The 18,657-nt window shown below is 42.4% G+C and overlaps 1 protein-coding gene across 2 annotated transcripts in view; it reads left to right on the top strand.

Annotated features, from left to right (window-relative positions):
- The first annotated feature begins 1,402 nt into the window (after window positions 1–1,402).
- The window catches only part of LOC103046649 (INSC spindle orientation adaptor protein), a 63,012-nt gene continuing 45,757 nt past the window's right edge, over window positions 1,403–18,657 (top strand). The window contains exon 1 of one of the 2 annotated variants that reach the window (XM_022683939.2): window positions 1,403–1,841. The gene's annotated coding sequence lies outside the window, so the exon portion shown is untranslated. The remainder of the gene's footprint in view (window positions 1,842–18,657) is intronic. The other variant, XM_022683937.2, reaches the window with a different exon arrangement.

Here is an 18,657-nt window from a genome sequence, read left to right as displayed (position 1 = left end):
TGTCTGGGTGAAATCAGCTCCTGACTGAATGGGACTGGAATTCATATGGAAAGTTTGCTCGGGAGATGGAAAAGCGTTCTGTATAATTGTCGGGGACTAGAAGGCACTTTTTTCTGGTTTGGTTTCTTTCTCTCTCTCTCTCTCTCTCTCTCTCTCTCTACACTATGTGCTCGCTTTACCCTTGAAGAGAGCAGCTCTAATAGTGAACAGCTGTAAGTCATTTGGTAATCCCCCCCCCCCCCCCCCCCTTTAACCACAGCAGTGCTGCAGAACGTTCATATACTTGTTATGCGACTCCTTCATCCGCAGCTCCAGTCCAGTGCTGACCGTTGAGGCTGGACTCAATGGAAAGGTTTTTAAATTCCTGTATATTTCCCTCTCTGTGTTTCTGATGGGATGCTGCTGCCGTGATGAACTCTCACTGCTACAAAATACTCACTGACTCTTAAACTGTCTTTAAAGGTTCCTTAGAGGCCCTTGCCTTGAAGTTATGGAACCCTTGCGTTATAAGAAGCTGATAAAACAGATATTATGTTCTCCTGCCCTCAGTTCTTTCATTGTTCAGGGAAGAGAGAGGTTTCTTCATGAATGTACAGTTCTAAACAAAAAACACCTAGTGCTTCCATAATTTACTGAACATGGGTTCTAACGTAGTCTTGGCTTGGCTTCTTTGGTTCATGTAGAGCCCTGTAAGATGTACAGCTAAACATTTCTTTACACTCTAAAAAGGTTCCTCCCTTTTACTTTTACTTTAAGTTACTTAAAGTGTAATTCCTCTTCTTCTTCAATTTATATTATACACCTATTTATTACATCTATTGCTACTATCTGTTTACATACACCAGCTTCAAGAACTGACTGTTCACTTGCAGACTAATATATCCACCCCTTCACTGTCACATCCTGGTCTCGTCTCGTGTCTGTGTGTCTTACTTTCCTCGTCTCCCTGCCTGGGTCATCCGTGACATTCACAGATAACATTAAAACCAGATCATCAATGTTACTCAATCGTCTACCAGTGGTTGTAATATTATGATTGATTGGTGTAAAATGTTAGCTACTGTTTATCTAATGGTTGTCAGTGTTTATTGTATTGATGTTTCCACTATTGTGGCCTTGTCTGTGTTCTGAAGTGAGGGCCTACTCTGTGTGCTGCTGTGTTTCAGTGTTCCAGGGAGTCATCACTTCAGTCATCACTTCAGTGAAACAAGACACCTTTTGGAAATTTGATGGTAAAAGTACAGTTTTTCCAGACAACATCCTCACACTCCCCAACTCCCCTCTACCCTGCATTCAGGAGAAAGTAAACACACTCCAGCCGGGAAAGAAATATGATTTCATTCTGCTGCTGTGGCAGCTCTGCCGTCTGGCTCTCTCCAGTGTTTTCTTCGGCTCCGTCTGCCTCCCCGCACATCTGGATTCCAGTCCCTCCATTTATTTATGCGGTTTCTGTTGTTTTTGTGGAACTTTAAAAGCCCACCACCTTTTCACATCAGCAGTTTGGCCGGATCCGATGAGGTCTACAATTACACCCCACCGTTACTGGTCACTGTGCAATTACACGCCTGACCACACAGTCTAAAGAAGAGAGACGTTTTCAGCCTTGCCTCTCAAACGGCGACAGAAATAGAATAGTTTTCATGTCTGTCTGGCCTGGAGCCCAGCTGGAGCTGCCTGATCGGCACGCCGACGTGGGCTTTACTCCAGAGCAAATCTTAAGGTCATTTTAGTCTGCAGCACCAGTGTGTGTGTTTCACACACTCTCTGGGCTTTGAGCAGGGCTGGTCTTTAAAGAGGGAGGATGAAAACCTGTGGAGTGTAGCTCTTCAGTCGGTGCTGCGGTGAGTCTCACCTTTTCACTCATTCTGCTTTAACTGGAGAGGTTTAAAGGAATGCTCTGGTGTTTGTTTTGTCTTATTTTCTAGTCTAACCTATCTGCTGCATCTGTAGTGCACGGTCGATTTCCATGCACAATAACTTTGACAGCTTTGACTGAACTTATAAAAACACACTTAACTGAAGCAACTGCCTGTTGATTTATGCTCTTTTATGCTCTAAACACATTCTACATCCCACTGGAATAACATCATGTGCTAAATGACTGCAACAGACACAATAACTAGAGATTATGTTAAACCCACTGGAGTCTTTTTTTCAAGGGCTGTTTATTCTCAGGTATGCTTTTAATCAGCTGTTTACTATAGTATACATTACCATCTTTATTGAAAAGAGGTGCATCTGGAGCACAAACATACTCGCAATACACTGCAATGATCCACTACCAGAGCCAAGACCTTGTTCATTCATTATTCATACTTTATCAGACTTTATAAGTCTTTAAATTAGAGTTGACATCTATAGTAAAACAAAAACCCCAAGATGGAAACTGATAGAGATGGTCATCCATTCAGTGCCTCTGTTTGAGGTATAACCTTATGAGATTCATTTGTGAGATTAAATTACAAACCAAGCAACAGTTTAAAGAGGAGTCTGGGTGTGTTCATGAAGTCTAGACTACCACAGCAGCCTGGCGCTAATGACAGAGCACAGCAGAGGCAGAGATTCACCACTAATGACCGTCCTGCACTGGCACACTCAGGCTTATCGGCCTGCGCTGCCTTCACCAACCACACAGTCACACACACCCACAGAAGCAGGCAGAAAGCTGCAGGGATACTGTTACCATCACAGACCCTCTTTGTTTTCCACAGCCGGGCCTCAAGTCAAACCCACTGATGCATTGTCTTACTCTGCTGACGGCCTTCAGGCTCGGTAACGGTCAAATCTCACTCCAGTCTGCCTCTCACTGAGAGCATGAGAGTACAGACAGTCTGAGCACAGACTGAGACAGACGGGCACGGAGGACTGTTGATGCTACACTGACTGAAAAAGGAAGTAAAGCATCTCTATTATTGTTACTTCATGCTCAGAGAGCTGCTAGCTGCACTATGTAACTCTGGTGGGCAGGACAAGGTTTGCCAGAACTGCATAACTTTGCACAACTCAAGTTATATTTGTGTAAAATCATGTAAAATAACTCACATATTCTTTCACTTTCTATGACAGTTCTGTATCTCTTAGCTTGTCAACAATGATGAACAAATTACACATTTTTGCATAATATAGTTCTACTTACTTACTTTTTTGTACATTTGCAATACACAAAACAATACTGTTAAGGAGGGTTGTTTGTAAGGCACCACAGTAGAGACTTGCATATCTCATTTACAAAATGATTTATCAAAGCACTTCTGGCAGGGGTTTTAGGAAACAAATTGGCCCTATTGGTGCTTTATACAAAAAAACTTTTTTGGGCCTTTTTTTATGTTTGTACTTTTGCTGTAGCCCCTAGCAGGCAGGTTTAGAAGAGTCACATTAATTTACTAAATTAATACACTTTGTTGAAACATTCATTTTGCATCATAGATCTTATTTGCAACACAATGTATGCACCTGCGTAATTTTGTTTAAAGAATTATTGCACACTTTCTGAAAAAAATTGTAAACATCATTTCACTTCTCAAACATTACTGTGTTCATCTGCTATATGATATATGTAACTAAAATTGCTGAGCAAAGATTTATAAAGGAAAATAATGAAAATGATTAATGGTGCCCAAACTTTTTTATACCACTGTATGAGACATTTTACGCATTCCTAGAGAGAGGAAGCCTTTGGAAGGACATTATAAGATAAGATCAAGATAAGATAAGATAAGATAAGATAAGATAAGATAAGGTCACCAGTCACTATAACTATAATGATCCTTTACATTGTATTTTTTTTTTATGTGAAAATAGGAACTGCCTTTTCTAACTTTTATGAACCACCACCAATAAACAATTGAATTGGTTTGATTTTACAACACATCAACATACCAGTATAAAGTATATATCCAACCCTAAACCCAAACCTAAACCCTGTTATTTTAAAGGGGCATTGTGTACATTTACCCAACACGGGCCTCTTCCAGCCAAAAAAATCTGAGCCTCTCCTGCTGACATGTACTGTACTCAAGAAAAGTGTTGTAATACATAAATATATATATATATATATATATATATATATACCTATGTACAGTATGTATACAATATTACATGTTAAATTGTTGGAATATGCATTTTGTAAGCCTGAAATCTGTAAATCTGTTTGTGAGGTGTATCTTTGTATGTAGAGTGTGTGGAAATAGTGAAATTTTCACTAAATATTCTATGGAAATAGTAAATTATGGGTCATTAACTCAGCACTGCAGTTACTCTGACATGGTGGTGGTTGTGTTTGAAGTGTTGTGTGCGATGTGTTTGTACACATTGAACAGACACAGCAGTGCTGCTGGAGTTTTTATTCGATGCCCTTCACAAACAACATCTTAAATAAAGTGAATGTCTAAATATGGTTGCCCTAGTCTTACACATATCCAGATTCAGTATTCATATACGCATACATAAAGCCTGAGTGCCTATTTTCATTCACTCTCTTACTGTATCACAGCATTTAGATTTAGTTTAACTCTGTATTTTAGCTGCATTTGTATTTCAGATCAAGTTACGTCTCTGAAACAACAATCTGATTTGAACTCTTCCAGAAACGTTCTGATGTTCAGGAGTTCAGATGAAGGTGTGTTTCAGGTCTTTTAGCTTCAGCATCCTGCTTGATTGCTTTATAGCTGTGGAGAGACTGTTCTCGGCCTCATTTAGGAGAGTGCAGATATAAATTACTACGCCGGTGGGTGTGTGATTATGTGAGTGAGTCCCAGTATGGTTAAGTCTGTGGGGGAGGAAGTGTCTCAAGTCATGTGGGTCATGATGTCACAGAATGATGACGGCAACATCTGTACCTTTGGGAACAATTAAACTGAGTGTGTGCAGAAAGTGAGTGTGTTCTGAGTGTGTTCTAAGATGCTTCAGAGGGAAACACGCTTCTTCTCCCGCTGTTGTGTATGTAACCTTGCCCTCCATGCTGCGTTTTGTGTGTGTGTGTGTGTGTGCTGGGCCTTAAGTATCCCTTCACACAAGTACAGTCAGTAGTGGGGAGAAGGTGGGGCCCCGTCTACCTACGCAGACATAAGTAAGCTCAAGATAATGTCTGCGTTTATACATACGCTACCATTGTGAAACTGGTCATCACTGTCTAAAGTTTAACTATTAGCATCCAAAATAGCTTTAATTTACTTGTTAGCTTCACTCAGATAATGCTAATATGTCCCACCCAGCACCAGACATGATTTAGACATTGTATTTTGGGTTGAATCTGGTAGGCCATTTGATTTGGCTGAATATGAGCCTAAGAAGGACGAAGCTTGTTACATCAATGACAAGGAGCCCAGCAACAGTGACTGACACGCAACTCAAGAGGCAGATGAGTGAACAGGTGTGTTAAAGTGGGGGCGGGTCTGAGTGGGTGGGATTGTTAATAGGGACTCTCTGTGGGTGGGACTCTCAATCAATTATACAATCTACAGGAATATTTCACCCACAACAGCTCTGTGAACCTCCCACACTGATTAACACTGTCTACACAACTCTCACTCACTAACACTGTCCACATAATTCTCACTCACTAACACTGTCTACACAACTCTCACTCACTAACACTGTCCACATAATTCTCACTCACTAACACTGTCTACACAACTCTCACTCACTAACACTGTCTACACAACTCTCACTCACTAACACTGTCTACACAACTCTCACTCACTAACACTGTCTACACAACTCTCACTCACTAACACTGTCTACACAACTCTCACTCACTAACACTGTCTACATAATTCTCACTCACTAACACTGTCTACACAACTCTCACTCACTAACACTGTCTACACAACTCTCACTCACTAACACTGTCTACACAACTCTCACTCACTAACACTGTCTACACAACTCTCACTCACTAACACTGTCCACATAATTCTCACTCACTAACACTGTCTACACAACTCTCACTCACTAACACTGTCTACATAATTCTCACTCACTAACACTGCCTACACAACTCTCACTCACTAACACTGTCTACACAACTCTCACTCACTAACACTGTCTACACAACTCTCACTCACTAACACTGTCTACACAACTCTCACTCACTAACACTGTCCACATAATTCTCACTCACTAACACTGTCTACACAACTCTCACTCACTAACACTGTCTACACAACTCTCACTCACTAACACTGTCTACACAACTCTCACTCACTAACACTGTCTACACAACTCTCACTCACTAACACTGTCTACATAATTCTCACTCACTAACACTGTCTACACAACTCTCACTCACTAACACTGTCCACATAATTCTCACTCACTAACACTGTCTACACAATTCTCACTCACTAACACTGTCTACATAATTCTCACTCACTAACACTGTCTACACAACTCTCACTCACTAACACTGTCTACACAACTCTCACTCACTAACACTGTCCACATAATTCTCACTCACTAACACTGTCTACACAACTCTCACTCACTAACACTGTCCACATAATTCTCACTCACTAACACTGTCTACACAACTCTCACTCACTAACACTGTCCACATAATTCTCACTCACTAACACTGTCTACACAACTCTCACTCACTAACACTGTCTACATAATTCTCACTCACTAACACTGCCTACACAACTCTCACTCACTAACACTGTCTACACAACTCTCACTCACTAACACTGTCTACATAATTCTCACTCACTAACACTGCCTACACAACTCTCACTCACTAACACTGTCCACATAATTCTCACTCACTAACACTGTCTACATAATTCTCACTCACTAACACTGTCTACACAATTCTCACTCACTAACACTGCCTACACAACTCTCACTCACTAACACTGTCCACATAATTCTCACTCACTAACACTGTCTACATAATTCTCACTCACTAACACTGTCTACACAATTCTCACTCACTAACACTGCCTACACAACTCTCACTCACTAACACTGTCCACATAATTCTCACTCACTAACACTGTCTACATAATTCTCACTCACTAACACTGTCTACACAATTCTCACTCACTAACACTGTCTACACAACTCTCACTCACTAACACTGTCCACATAATTCTCACTCACTAACACTGTCTACACAACTCTCACTCACTAACACTGTCTACATAATTCTCACTCACTAACACTGTCTACACAACTCTCACTCACTAACACTGTCTACACAACTCTCACTCACTAACACTGTCTACACAACTCTCACTCACTAACACTGTCTACACAACTCTCACTCACTAACACTGTCTACACAACTCTCACTCACTAACACTGTCCACATAATTCTCACTCACTAACACTGTCTACACAACTCTCACTCACTAACACTGTCTACATAATTCTCACTCACTAACACTGTCTACACAATTCTCACTCACTAACACTGTCCACATAATTCTCACTCACTAACACTGTCTACACAACTCTCACTCACTAACACTGTCCACATAATTCTCACTCACTAACACTGTCCACATAATTCTCCCTCACTAACACTGTCTACACAACTCTCACTCACTAACACTGTCTACACAACTCTCACTCACTAACACTGCCTACACAATTCTCACTCACTAACACTGTCTACACAACTCTCACTCACTAACACTGTCTACACAACTCTCACTCACTAACACTGTCCACACAATTCTCACTGTCCACACAATTCTCACTCACTAACACTGTCTACACAACTCTCACTCACTAACACTGTCTACACAATTCTCAATGACTAACACTTTCTACACAATTCTCACTCACTAATACTGCCTACACAATTCTCACTGACTAACACTGCCTACACAATTCTCACTCACTAACACTGTCTACAGGACTCCCATTCACTCGCACTGTAGGATTTTTTGATCATTGTATTAATAATACACTGTATAGGTCTCTATGTTCACACGCACACACACACACACACACACACACAGACATATTGGAAGGTAGTATGTAATATAAGCTCAGTGCATACGCTGCAAATTTTGTGTTTATTTCCTTCTTTCCTCTCCGCGCTCCATTCAGATTCACTCGGCTTTGATTTCACTGAAATAACACGACTGTGAAAACACCGCAAGAATTCCACACACACACACACACACAAGATGCCTTTGTTTTGGTGTGTGTGTGTGTGTGTGTGTGTGTGTGTGTGTCTGTGCGCGTGGGTTCTGATCTGTACAGAGGGATAGAGCACTGAGTTGCTGTCACTAAAACTATTTTATTGTTATGGGATACAAAAGTGGTCATTTGTTCCCTTATGGAAAGGCAGAAAAATTCATTTTAGATCCTTCTTTTTAAATTCTATGTCTTTTTTTAAGTGTCTCTGTATGAAAGTTTATTAGGTAGGAGATCACTAGATCGTCTAGTTTATCATTACAGTCTAATGTTTTATTGTGAATTTTAGGTTTTGTACATAAACTAAAGCAAGAAAACAAATACAGAGAATCTCTCGTATGCAGCTAATTAGCAAGATCATGCTCGTGGTGAGAGGAGAAAGACAGAGGCTCATTCATTATTAACAGTGAATGTGTTTAGTGGATGCTGCTACTGCTCACTGTGCAGGTCAGAATACACTGGACACAAGCAGACACACACCTGAGAGGCCTCTGTAAACGCCAGCAGCTCGGTAAGATAGCCATCCTGTCTGTATTCTGTTCAGTTAGAACAACAGTAAGCAGAGAGCGGTTCTGTTAATATTCTTATTAAAACGTAAAGGAGGGGTCTGTTCTCCAGCTCTGGTTTAACTGTATTTTAATGAAATATGACTGTCTTTGTTAGTCTCTGTTTTAACTGTTTTTTTGGTAAAAGCTAAGAGTTTCAACTTATTTAAAGAAATGATGACAGGGTTAACTGTGTTTTAAAGAAATGACACATGGTTCAACTATGTTTTTAAGAAATCATGACTGGTTAAACTGTGTTTTAAGTAAATGATAAGTGGTTTAACTGTGTTTTGAGAAAAGAGAACAGCCCCTAAACCTCACCAGTTTAATACATACATCAGCAGGATCAGAATCAGAACAGGCATTTTACAGGGCAGGACCTCTTTCTGTGGTTACTGACTGCTCTGCAGCTTTAGGGGATCAGAATATTTTAAAGCAGAACGTCAGACAGTTTAAAGCGTTTACAAAACAAAAAAAGCCAAGGTTTCTGGGGTGGAGGGTGAGAATACTTGATAAAACTCCAGTTGTCAAAGATAATATCACTAACAGCTCACTGAGTGTGAAAGTAATGGGAGTTAAATGTTAAAATTCCTCCATTTGTGAAGTTGTGGTGTTATAGTAAGTACTCTGTATAATTATTTAAGCTCCATTTATTTTGAAAACCCTAAAGGTTGAAGCAAATAATGCTTGAGACTGTGCGTTTGTAACTTTACCTCTCTCTGTCATCTGATCTCTCCACGGCTGCCAGCAGGTTTAGAGCTCAGCTGTAAAGAAAAGGTGAAAAAGTCACACAGCGGGAAGTGTCACAGTAAAGTTTTAATAAAAGTGTACAATAAAAAAAATGCTCAACTTGAAATTTCACACTGCATTTCAGACATGTCACATTCTTTTAAAACCCCTTATTTATATACAGTTGTGGTCAAAAGTTTACATACACTTGTAAAAAAACATAATGTTATGGCTGTCTTGAGTTTTCAATAAGTTCTACAACTCTTATTTTTCTGTGATAGAGTGATCGGAACACATACATGTTTGTCACAAAAAACAGTCATAAAATTTGGTTCTTTCATAAATTTATTATGGGTCTGCTGAAAATGTCACCAAATCTGCTGGGTCAAAAATATACATACAGCAACAAAATTTGTCAATTTTGGTGATGTAGCGAGTTGTGTCAATCAAATTAGCTTCATGTCATGGCCTCTTCACTTCTTGTAAGTGATTCTGATTGACTACAGCTGTTGACTTCTCATGAGCCCATTTAAATAGGGCTCATTTGACCCAGTGATTAGACTCAGCTACAAAAGCTACATTGGGAAAGTCAAAGGAACTCAGTGTGGATCTGAAAAAGCGAATTATTGACTTGAACAAGTCAGGGAAGTCACTTGGAGCCATTTCAAAGCAGCTACAGGTCCCAAGAGCAACTGTGCAGACAATTATACGCAAGTATAAAGTGCATGGAACAGTTGTGTCACTGCCACGATCAGGAAGAAAACGCAAGCTATCACATGCTGCCGAGAGGAGATTGGTCAGGATGGTCAAGAGTCAACCAAGAATCACCAAGAAGCAGGTCTGCAAGGATTTGGAAGCTGATGGAACACAGGTGTCAGTCTCCACAGTCAAGCGTGTTTTACATCGCCATGGACTGAGAGGCTGCCGTGCAAGAAAGAAGCCCTTGCTCCAGAAAAGGCACCTTAAGACTCGGCTGAAGTTTGCTGCTGATCACATGGACAAAGATAAAACCTTCTGGAGGAAAGTTCTCTGGTCAGACGAAACAAAAATTGAGCTGTTTGGCCACAACACCCAGCAATATGTTTGGAGGAGAAAAGGTGAGGCCTTTAATCCCAGGAACACCATGCCTACTGTCAAGCATGGTGGTGGTAGTATTATGCTCTGGGGATGTTTTGCTGCCAGTGGAACTGGTTCTTTGCAGAAAGTAAATGGGATAATGAAGAAGGAGGATTACCTCCAAATTCTGCAGGAAAACTTAAAACCATCAGCCCGAAGGTTGGGTCTTGGGCGCAGTTGGGTGTTCCAACAAGACAATGACCCAAAACACACATCAAAAGTGGTAAAGGAATGGCTAAACCAGGCTAGAATTAAGGTTTTAGAATGGCCTTCCCAAAGTCCTGACTTAAACCCCATTGAGAACATGTGGACAGTGCTAAAGAAACGGGTTCATGCAAGAAAACCATCACATTTAGCTGAACTGCACCAATTCTGTCAAGAAGAGTGGTCAAACATTCGACCTGAAGCTTGCCAGGAGCTTGTGGATGGCTACCAAAAGCGCCTAGTTGCCGTGAAAATGGCCAAGGGACATGTAACCAAATACTAATGTTGCTGTATGTATATTTTTGACCCAGCAGATTTGGTGACATTTTCAGCAGACCCATAATAAATTTATGAAAGAACCAAATTTTATGACTGTTTTTTGTGACAAACATGTATGTGTTCCGATCACTCTATCACAGAAAAATAAGAGTTGTAGAACTTATTGAAAACTCAAGACAGCCATAACATTATGTTTTTTTACAAGTGTATGTAAACTTTTGACCACAACTGTATAAAGGAATACTTTATATTTAAAATCTTCATAAAATGAAGGAGTATCATATGACATGTATTATCATTTTAACTGCAAATACATATTTACACTCTCAGTGTGTAATAAGTACTGAAAATTATTATTTGACTCACAAGACAATGACCACATTAACCAAGAAAATAAACTTTTATCCAGACTAAACCACATTAACATGTCAGTGGACCATTGTTGTAAATGAGGAATATTTGATCATTCAGAGAACCTTTTCATATAAAAAAGAACCTTTAAAAAGCCAAAGTAGTCTTTAATCATGAACTTAACCCATTAGCCACTGTGCTTTGCTCTGCCAGATTGTGTGTCTACCTGTAACAGAGAGAACTGAACATATATACAATCATCTAATTACTGAAGATTCATCTGGAAGTTTTAATTGATTATGTGTTTAATTAAGTAATTGCATTTAATTCAGCTCTAAACACCTGAAGCAGAACACCTCTGAACACGACTCAAACTTTAGGTCAGCCTGATTAACCCTCTGACTCTGGAAGTGATGATTCACCTCTCTGCAGAAAGCCATCGTTCTATCTCTCTCTTTCTTTATCCCCCTCCCCCCTCTCTCTCTCTCTCTCTCTCCTTGCACCTCCAACTCTTCTCTCTGCAACACTCTGACACACACAGTCTCTCTCTCTCTCTGCACCTCTCTCTCTCTGCACCTCTCTCTCTCTCTCTCTCTCTCTCTCTCTCTCTCTCTCTCTCTCTCTCTCCGTGTCCCCCTCTGACTCTCCCTCTCATTCATTAGATCTGAAGTGAATGCATTAATTTAGAGTGTAATATATAACAGCACAGGGTTCATCAGGATAATCAATTTCTTTGGCGCTGGATATAGTAACTCCCTTTTCCATGAGGGTGTATAAAAAGTGTGATATGTATTCACTGCAGTAGTGTTATGTTAACCAAAGGCGGTTCTTTAATTAGGCAAACCTAGGAATTTGCCTAGGGCCTCGACCAAATCGGTCCTCCATAGGGGCCCCCAAATCTGACCATCCCATCTACAGTAAATATACCAAAAAAAAAATTAATTTGTTACTTATGTAAAGTAAAGAAAAACATATTTCTATTAAAAAAACAACAGAAATATCAGTAGAATACCGAATTAATGTCTAAATAATAATTTAAGATCGCCGATCGTCTTTCACCCCGATCGCCGATACCGATATTGGGCGGGGCCAAATGCCACATTAATGCCACACAGGTGCCAGGCAAACCTGGTACAGATTTCCCTAATTACATCCACGCCAAAGCAAACACTGGTAATTTACGCTGCTAGTAAATAAACACGAGTGTTACTGACCAAAATAAACGCTTTTCAGGAGAGATATAAATGTGTAAATATTTATAAGACAATACCTGACAAAATCTGTTTTAATGATGTTAATAAACATCACTGTGAGAGCGCTAGTCACAGTTTCACCTCAGCAAAGGACGAGGACGTGAATTACTTATCTAACCAGCCTTTACTGATTTCTGCCCCCAATAACCCTTTCAATAACCTCCAATAGCCTTTAATTGTCTTCAGTCTAACAGTCTAACCTGGCACCGTGTCCACTAAAACTCCGTAGTTATAAACATCATGAGGTTAGCAGTAGAGGTGGGCGATACCGGGAATTTTGGTATCGATCCGATACCAAGTAAACGCAGGGCCAGTATTGCCGATATCGATACTGATACCGATACTTTTTAATATTTAAGCTTTATAGATCCAAATGATCCAAAAACCTAGGATATAATTTCACCAAACATTGTAAGTGATAACAAAATACTTTAGTATCACAATCAACATTTTTTGTTTAGAAACAATGGAACAGTAACAAAACAAAGTTTAAATATAAAGTAAAAAAATATTAAAAAATAAAATAAAAATTCTCCCCTCACTAGACATCTTTTCTAGTTCTTTGTTTCTTTGTTTCTTTTTTTAATAGAATTGTCATTTGGAAAAACAGTAAAAAATAAGGAATTGTCTTCCTTTCAGTGCAATTCAAATGCAAGTTTTTCTTAAATAAACAGAGTGTAAAAAAATATCACTCAACACTAATCTCCTGAGGTAGAGGCGTGTGGAGGAGAGCGCTGAGTGGGCGGGGCCAGGCTGAGCCTACCTGCGTGGCGGTTTGGCTGGCTTTGCTGAGCCATGTGATGCATGTGCAACAACAAGAGACCAGAGAGTAGACTGTGGTGAATCCTCGTGCGCAGCAGTCAGTGCGTGCGGCAGAGAAAAAAGCTTGAATATCGATATTTTTACACAAGTATTGCTCAATACCAATACCAGCGTTGGTATCGATATTATCGATATTTGGATCGATCCGCCCACCTCTAGTTAGCAGCACGCTAACTGACCTGTTTATAATGTAATCCGAGCAGTGACTCCGTGACGGCTGCTCTAAACTGCTGCTGTTAGCTGCTTGGGCTGAAAGATGAACTGTAGTGAGCTGTATTATCCGGTTAGTGGGGTTAAAACCTTTATTCCAGACTGGCTGAGCTGAGCCTGTAGCCCGTGGCTGGGCTGTAGCTCTGACTGAGTAAAGACAGCGGGGCTTGTGCTGCTGCTGCTGCAGCTCCTACTAGTGGTTGGATGAGGAACTGCAGCTTCCTGTGAGCGAGCAGTTCCAACGGTTTTACCAGTTTCATCCACACACAGCTCTGATAAACTGCTTAACCCTAAAATCAGAAGAATATCTGCCGATCGCCGATACAATATTTTGCCTGAAAATCGGCCGATACCGATACGCTGCCGATCGATCGTTCCATCTCTTGTTATTTGGTTTATGTGTGTGTTTTAAGAACGAGGGCCCCTTGTTTATATTTTGCCTAGGGCCCCAAAATGGCTAGGTCCGCCCCTGATGTTAACTCCACTGATATTATTGGGGAAGCCTAGGAGCAAAATACCAATGCTTTACAGCGTCATTATGCAAGAACTTGATAATCTGGCTCCTGGGCTTCTCTCACAGTCAGGGAGTATAATTTACACTTTGAGCCACCACATGTTACACGTTTACATTTCTGGACAATTTGAGAGATAAAAACATGTGAAATGAACAGGTAGTGTAATATTGCAGGATTTTACACAAATGCAGCGTTCTGCATTTCTTGCAAGTATTCTCCTGCCTGTGTCACCAAAGCTATACAGTGCAGGTTCTTGTGTACCAAACACAGAGTGGCAGTAAAGGAGATGACATCCTCCTTCCTGCAAATCAGTGGAGAATCAAAATTATTATTTTTTTTAAGCTGCTAAAAATGCAAGTTGTTTTAGATTAGTGTGTGAATCTCAAGACCAATGTGTATGACATGTAGCATTGATGTTCTTCATTAGACACGTATTTGGTGGATGTGACCTCATCCCTAGTGCTTTTTAAAAGGATCTGCATTGATCTGGAAGTGAACTGATATTTAGTAGTTTTCTTCCGGCAACTTTACTGCCTGACTTTTTAGTGGATGTTTTTTGACACTGTGTGTATTCATGCCCACTCCTGCGTGGATTATGTAACGCTTCGTGCTGTCAGTCAGTCGTATGTGCAGGTTATGTGCTTAGCTCTGTCAGGACAGACTGAGCTGCACCTGAAGAACACCCTCACCTCTGACAGCTCCGTTTCAAACCCAGCAGAGGGTGGAGGGAAGCAATCATCTCACAACCGCTATTTTAACACCCACGCACGCACACACACACACGCGCGCACACACACACACACACACACACACTGCCTGATTAAAACTTCACAAACCTTTACTTCCGGCAGAGCTTCAGCAAAACCAGCGTCACACTGCATGAGGCCAAAGCTCTGGGCTGCTGTGTGTGTGTGTGTGTGTGTGTGTGTGTGTGCGTGTGTGTGTGCATCCGAGACAGAACATTTCCTGCTGTTAAAAATGTTCTGATAAATACACACTGACACACTTCGGCTTAAACTCAGGCCTCAGTCCGACTGCTGCTGTTTTTAGCTCTCCTCGATTCCTTATAGATACTCTGAGTCACACAGAGTTAGAAACCGCATCATTAGAGATGACCTTTTAAAAATAATATTGCGCTCTAAACAACACTTTTCATAAATGTAGAAGCTTAAAGTGCTTTACTGACAAGTTCCATATAAAAGCCATGAATAAATAAACATTTCAGCAAAATAATTTTTATTACTTTTAGATATTCAAATAAAGACAAAAGAAAAAAAAATACATACAAACTCATATGAAGTTGTCCTGGGTGTATACACTAAACACTGTCTCATCATAACTTGTTTATGATTTGGCATTTAGAACCAAAGATGTATGGTCACGAAGTACTTAAGTAGTAAAATGCTGTATCTGTTTCCAGAATATTATTTTACTAAATATTTTTTTTTCAACTACTTTCACTTTTACTTCACTAGATATTTTCCCTGAGTTTAATAACGTTACTTTTACTTTCATACATTTTTAAGGTGCTGCATCATTACTCGTTACCAGAGGCATCGCCAGTCCTTTTTTAGGGGCTCAGAAATCACGAATGATGATCTATGTTCTCTCCACAACATTAAACAATGCTTTTTATTCTGTTCTGTCCCACTCCTGATACATCCTGAGTGTCATGTCTTAGCCCTGTCTCATGTCTCTGTGCGTTTTCACGTCTGTCACGGCTGTGTTAATCCCGTCTGTTAGTTGGTCTCCATGTGTCTGAGTTTCTGTTTGGTTTATGTTTTGTTTTCTGTTTTTCAATAAATATTACTTGCATTAGCGTCCGCTCTCCTCGTCCCGTCCTTCAACACAGCGTTACAGAAGCAGTGAGCCTCGGGTCGAGCCATGAGTGCCCGAGGCAGAGGACGCGCAGCCCGTGGGACTTCCTGGGATGTGCTCCCAGTAGCTCCGAGGAGGAGGAGGAGCTCTACCCCGCACCAGCCCGTACTCCGTGGCCGTATTCCCTGGCGGCTGAGAAGCCACGCTCTGTGACTCCCGTGGCTCATCCGCGCTCCGAGAATCCCGCGACCGAGACACCACGCTCCGTGAAGCCAGTGGATGGGACGCCACGCTCTGTGACTCCCGTGGCTCATCCGCGCTCCGAGAATTCCGCGGTCGAGACGCCGCGCTCCGAGAAGCTTGCGGCTGAGGCTCCGCGCTCCGAGACCCCCGCGGCTCATCCGCGCTCCGAGAAGCTCGCGGCTGAGGCTCCGCGCTCCGAGAAAGCGCCGGCGGCAGCGCCGCTCTCTGAAGCTCCGGCTAAGCTAGCTAGCCTGCTAGCTCCACCGCGCTCTCAAGCCCCACCTGCTTCCAGCTCTCCAGCCCGGCCGGATTCCAGGTCTGCGACTACTGCTCCAGAAGCAAGCTCCGGTCCGGTTTCTACCGCCTCGCCCACTGCTGAATCTGCGGTTCCAGGCCGGATCTTGGCGGCAGCCGCACTCTCAGCTCCCGCTGAATCGGCGTCTTCGCCCTCTGTATCAGCGCTGCCTGCGGCTCCGGCCGTCTCTGACTCTGTGCCCGCTGCCACCCCAGTTCACGTGCCTGGGCTACCCGCCTCTGCTCCTGTGCCTACTCCCAGGTCACGAGCTCCTAGGATCGCCGCGCCTGCTCCAGCCTCCGTGTCTGCAGAAGCTGCTCCAGCCTCCGTGTCTGCAGAAGCTGCTCAAGCCTCCGTGTCTGCAGAAGCTGCTCCAGCCTCCGTGTCTGCTCAAGCTGCACCCGCCGTGCCTGCTCAAGCTGCACCCGCCGCGCATGCTCAAGCTGCAACCGCCGCGCCTGCTCAAGCTGCACCCGCCGCGCCTGCTCAAGCACCAGCAGCTCCAGCTGCCCCTGTTCCCACTCCAAGAACAATGTTTGGCCCTAGGCCCCGTGTCCCTAGGCCAGCTAGACCTCCTGACTTTGCCCCCAGTAATGTGCCCAGGCTAACCCCACAGACTTTTGCTGGTCCTGGGCACCCTCTTGTGTTTTTTGTGCCCCTGTCTCTCCCTGTCATGGTTCCCGTGTCTGTCCATGTTCCAGTTCCTGTCCCCAGTGTTTTTTCTGTTCCTGTCCCTGTTACTGTGTTCGTGTCAGTCCCTGTTAATGTCCTCGTCCCTGTTCCCATGTCCAGTCCCGTCCAGTCTCCTGTCCCGTTTCATGTCCAGTCTCCTGTTCAGTCTCCGTCCACCGTCCAGTTCCCTGTCCAGCCTCCGTCCCCTGTTCTGTCTCCGTCCAACATCAAGTTCCCGTTCATGTCCACTGTCCAATCCCCTGTCCAGTCTCTGTTCGTGTCCAGTCCCCAGTCCAATGTCCAGTCCACAGCTCCATCCCCAGCTCAGTCCACTGTCCAGTCTCCTTTCAAGTTTCCTGTCCAGCCCTGTGTCCTGTCCCCGGTCCAGTCCCAGTCTCCATTTGTGCCACATGTCCAGTCTCCGTCTTCTGTCCAGTTCCCCGTCCAGTCTCCGTCTTCTGTCCAGTTCCCCGTCCAGTCTCCCGTTCTGTCTCCGTTCCCTGTCCAGCCTCCGTTCCCTGTCCAGTCTCCGTCCCCTCTCCAGTTCCCTGTTCAGTCTCCTAGCCCTGTCCAGTCTCTCGTCCAGTCTCTGTCCTCTGTCCTGTCTCCGTTTCAGTCCCCGGTCTTGACTCCTGTTTTCCCCGGCCTCTCCCTGCCACCAGCCCCCGGGGTTCGTTTTTACGCGCCTCGGGAGCTGCGCGTTTAGGGGGAGGCTTCTGTCATGTCTTAGCCCTGTCTCATGTCTCTGTGCGTTTTCACGTCTGTCACGGCTGTGTTAATCCTGTCTGTTAGTTGGTCTCCATGTGTCTGAGTTTCTGTTTGGTTTATGTTTTGTTTTCTGTTTTTCAATAAATATTACTTGCATTAGCGTCCGCTCTCCTCGTCCCGTCCTTCAACACAGTGTTACACTGAGTGTGTCTAAGCGCATGTGTGTGTGTGTGTGCATGCGTGTGTGTGGCCAGCCAGTCAGTCATTCATGGATATTGGGCTGATTTCCCAAAATAAAAGACCATATTTCAGTTATTTAAGAGAAAGGTAAAGAATAAAATATATTTCATTGCTTAGTGTGATCAAATGCCCTGAATAATCTATACTGAATTTTGAGTAGCTTTCCATTCTCAGCTATGTAAATTAGACCATATAACAAAGCTTCAGAAGGTATTTTTTGATAGAAATATTTAAAAATGTTTAATCTCTTTAGCTGCTGAAAATATATCTTAAAAGATAACACACCTGCCCCCTGTACATAATAGTTTGTGTCAAAATATTTTAATAAAAATAATTATATTTCTACTTATATATCACACTCAGCCCTCCTGGAAACTTTTCTCAAATTCATTTACATTCCATGTTTTTTAGGGAGGGAGGTGTGGCTCAACACCCCTAAACCTCTAATCTTAGAATTCCCCTGCTCATTACAATTGTAAAAATATTAGGAATCATTTCACTAAAGCCAG

The sequence above is a fragment of the Astyanax mexicanus genome, chromosome 10 (genome assembly GCF_023375975.1).
Source record: "Astyanax mexicanus isolate ESR-SI-001 chromosome 10, AstMex3_surface, whole genome shotgun sequence".
In the NCBI taxonomy this organism is placed as follows: domain Eukaryota; kingdom Metazoa; phylum Chordata; class Actinopteri; order Characiformes; family Acestrorhamphidae; genus Astyanax; species Astyanax mexicanus.
Note: the sequence above shows the minus strand (reverse complement) of the source record. Positions and strands in the feature narration are given on the sequence as shown.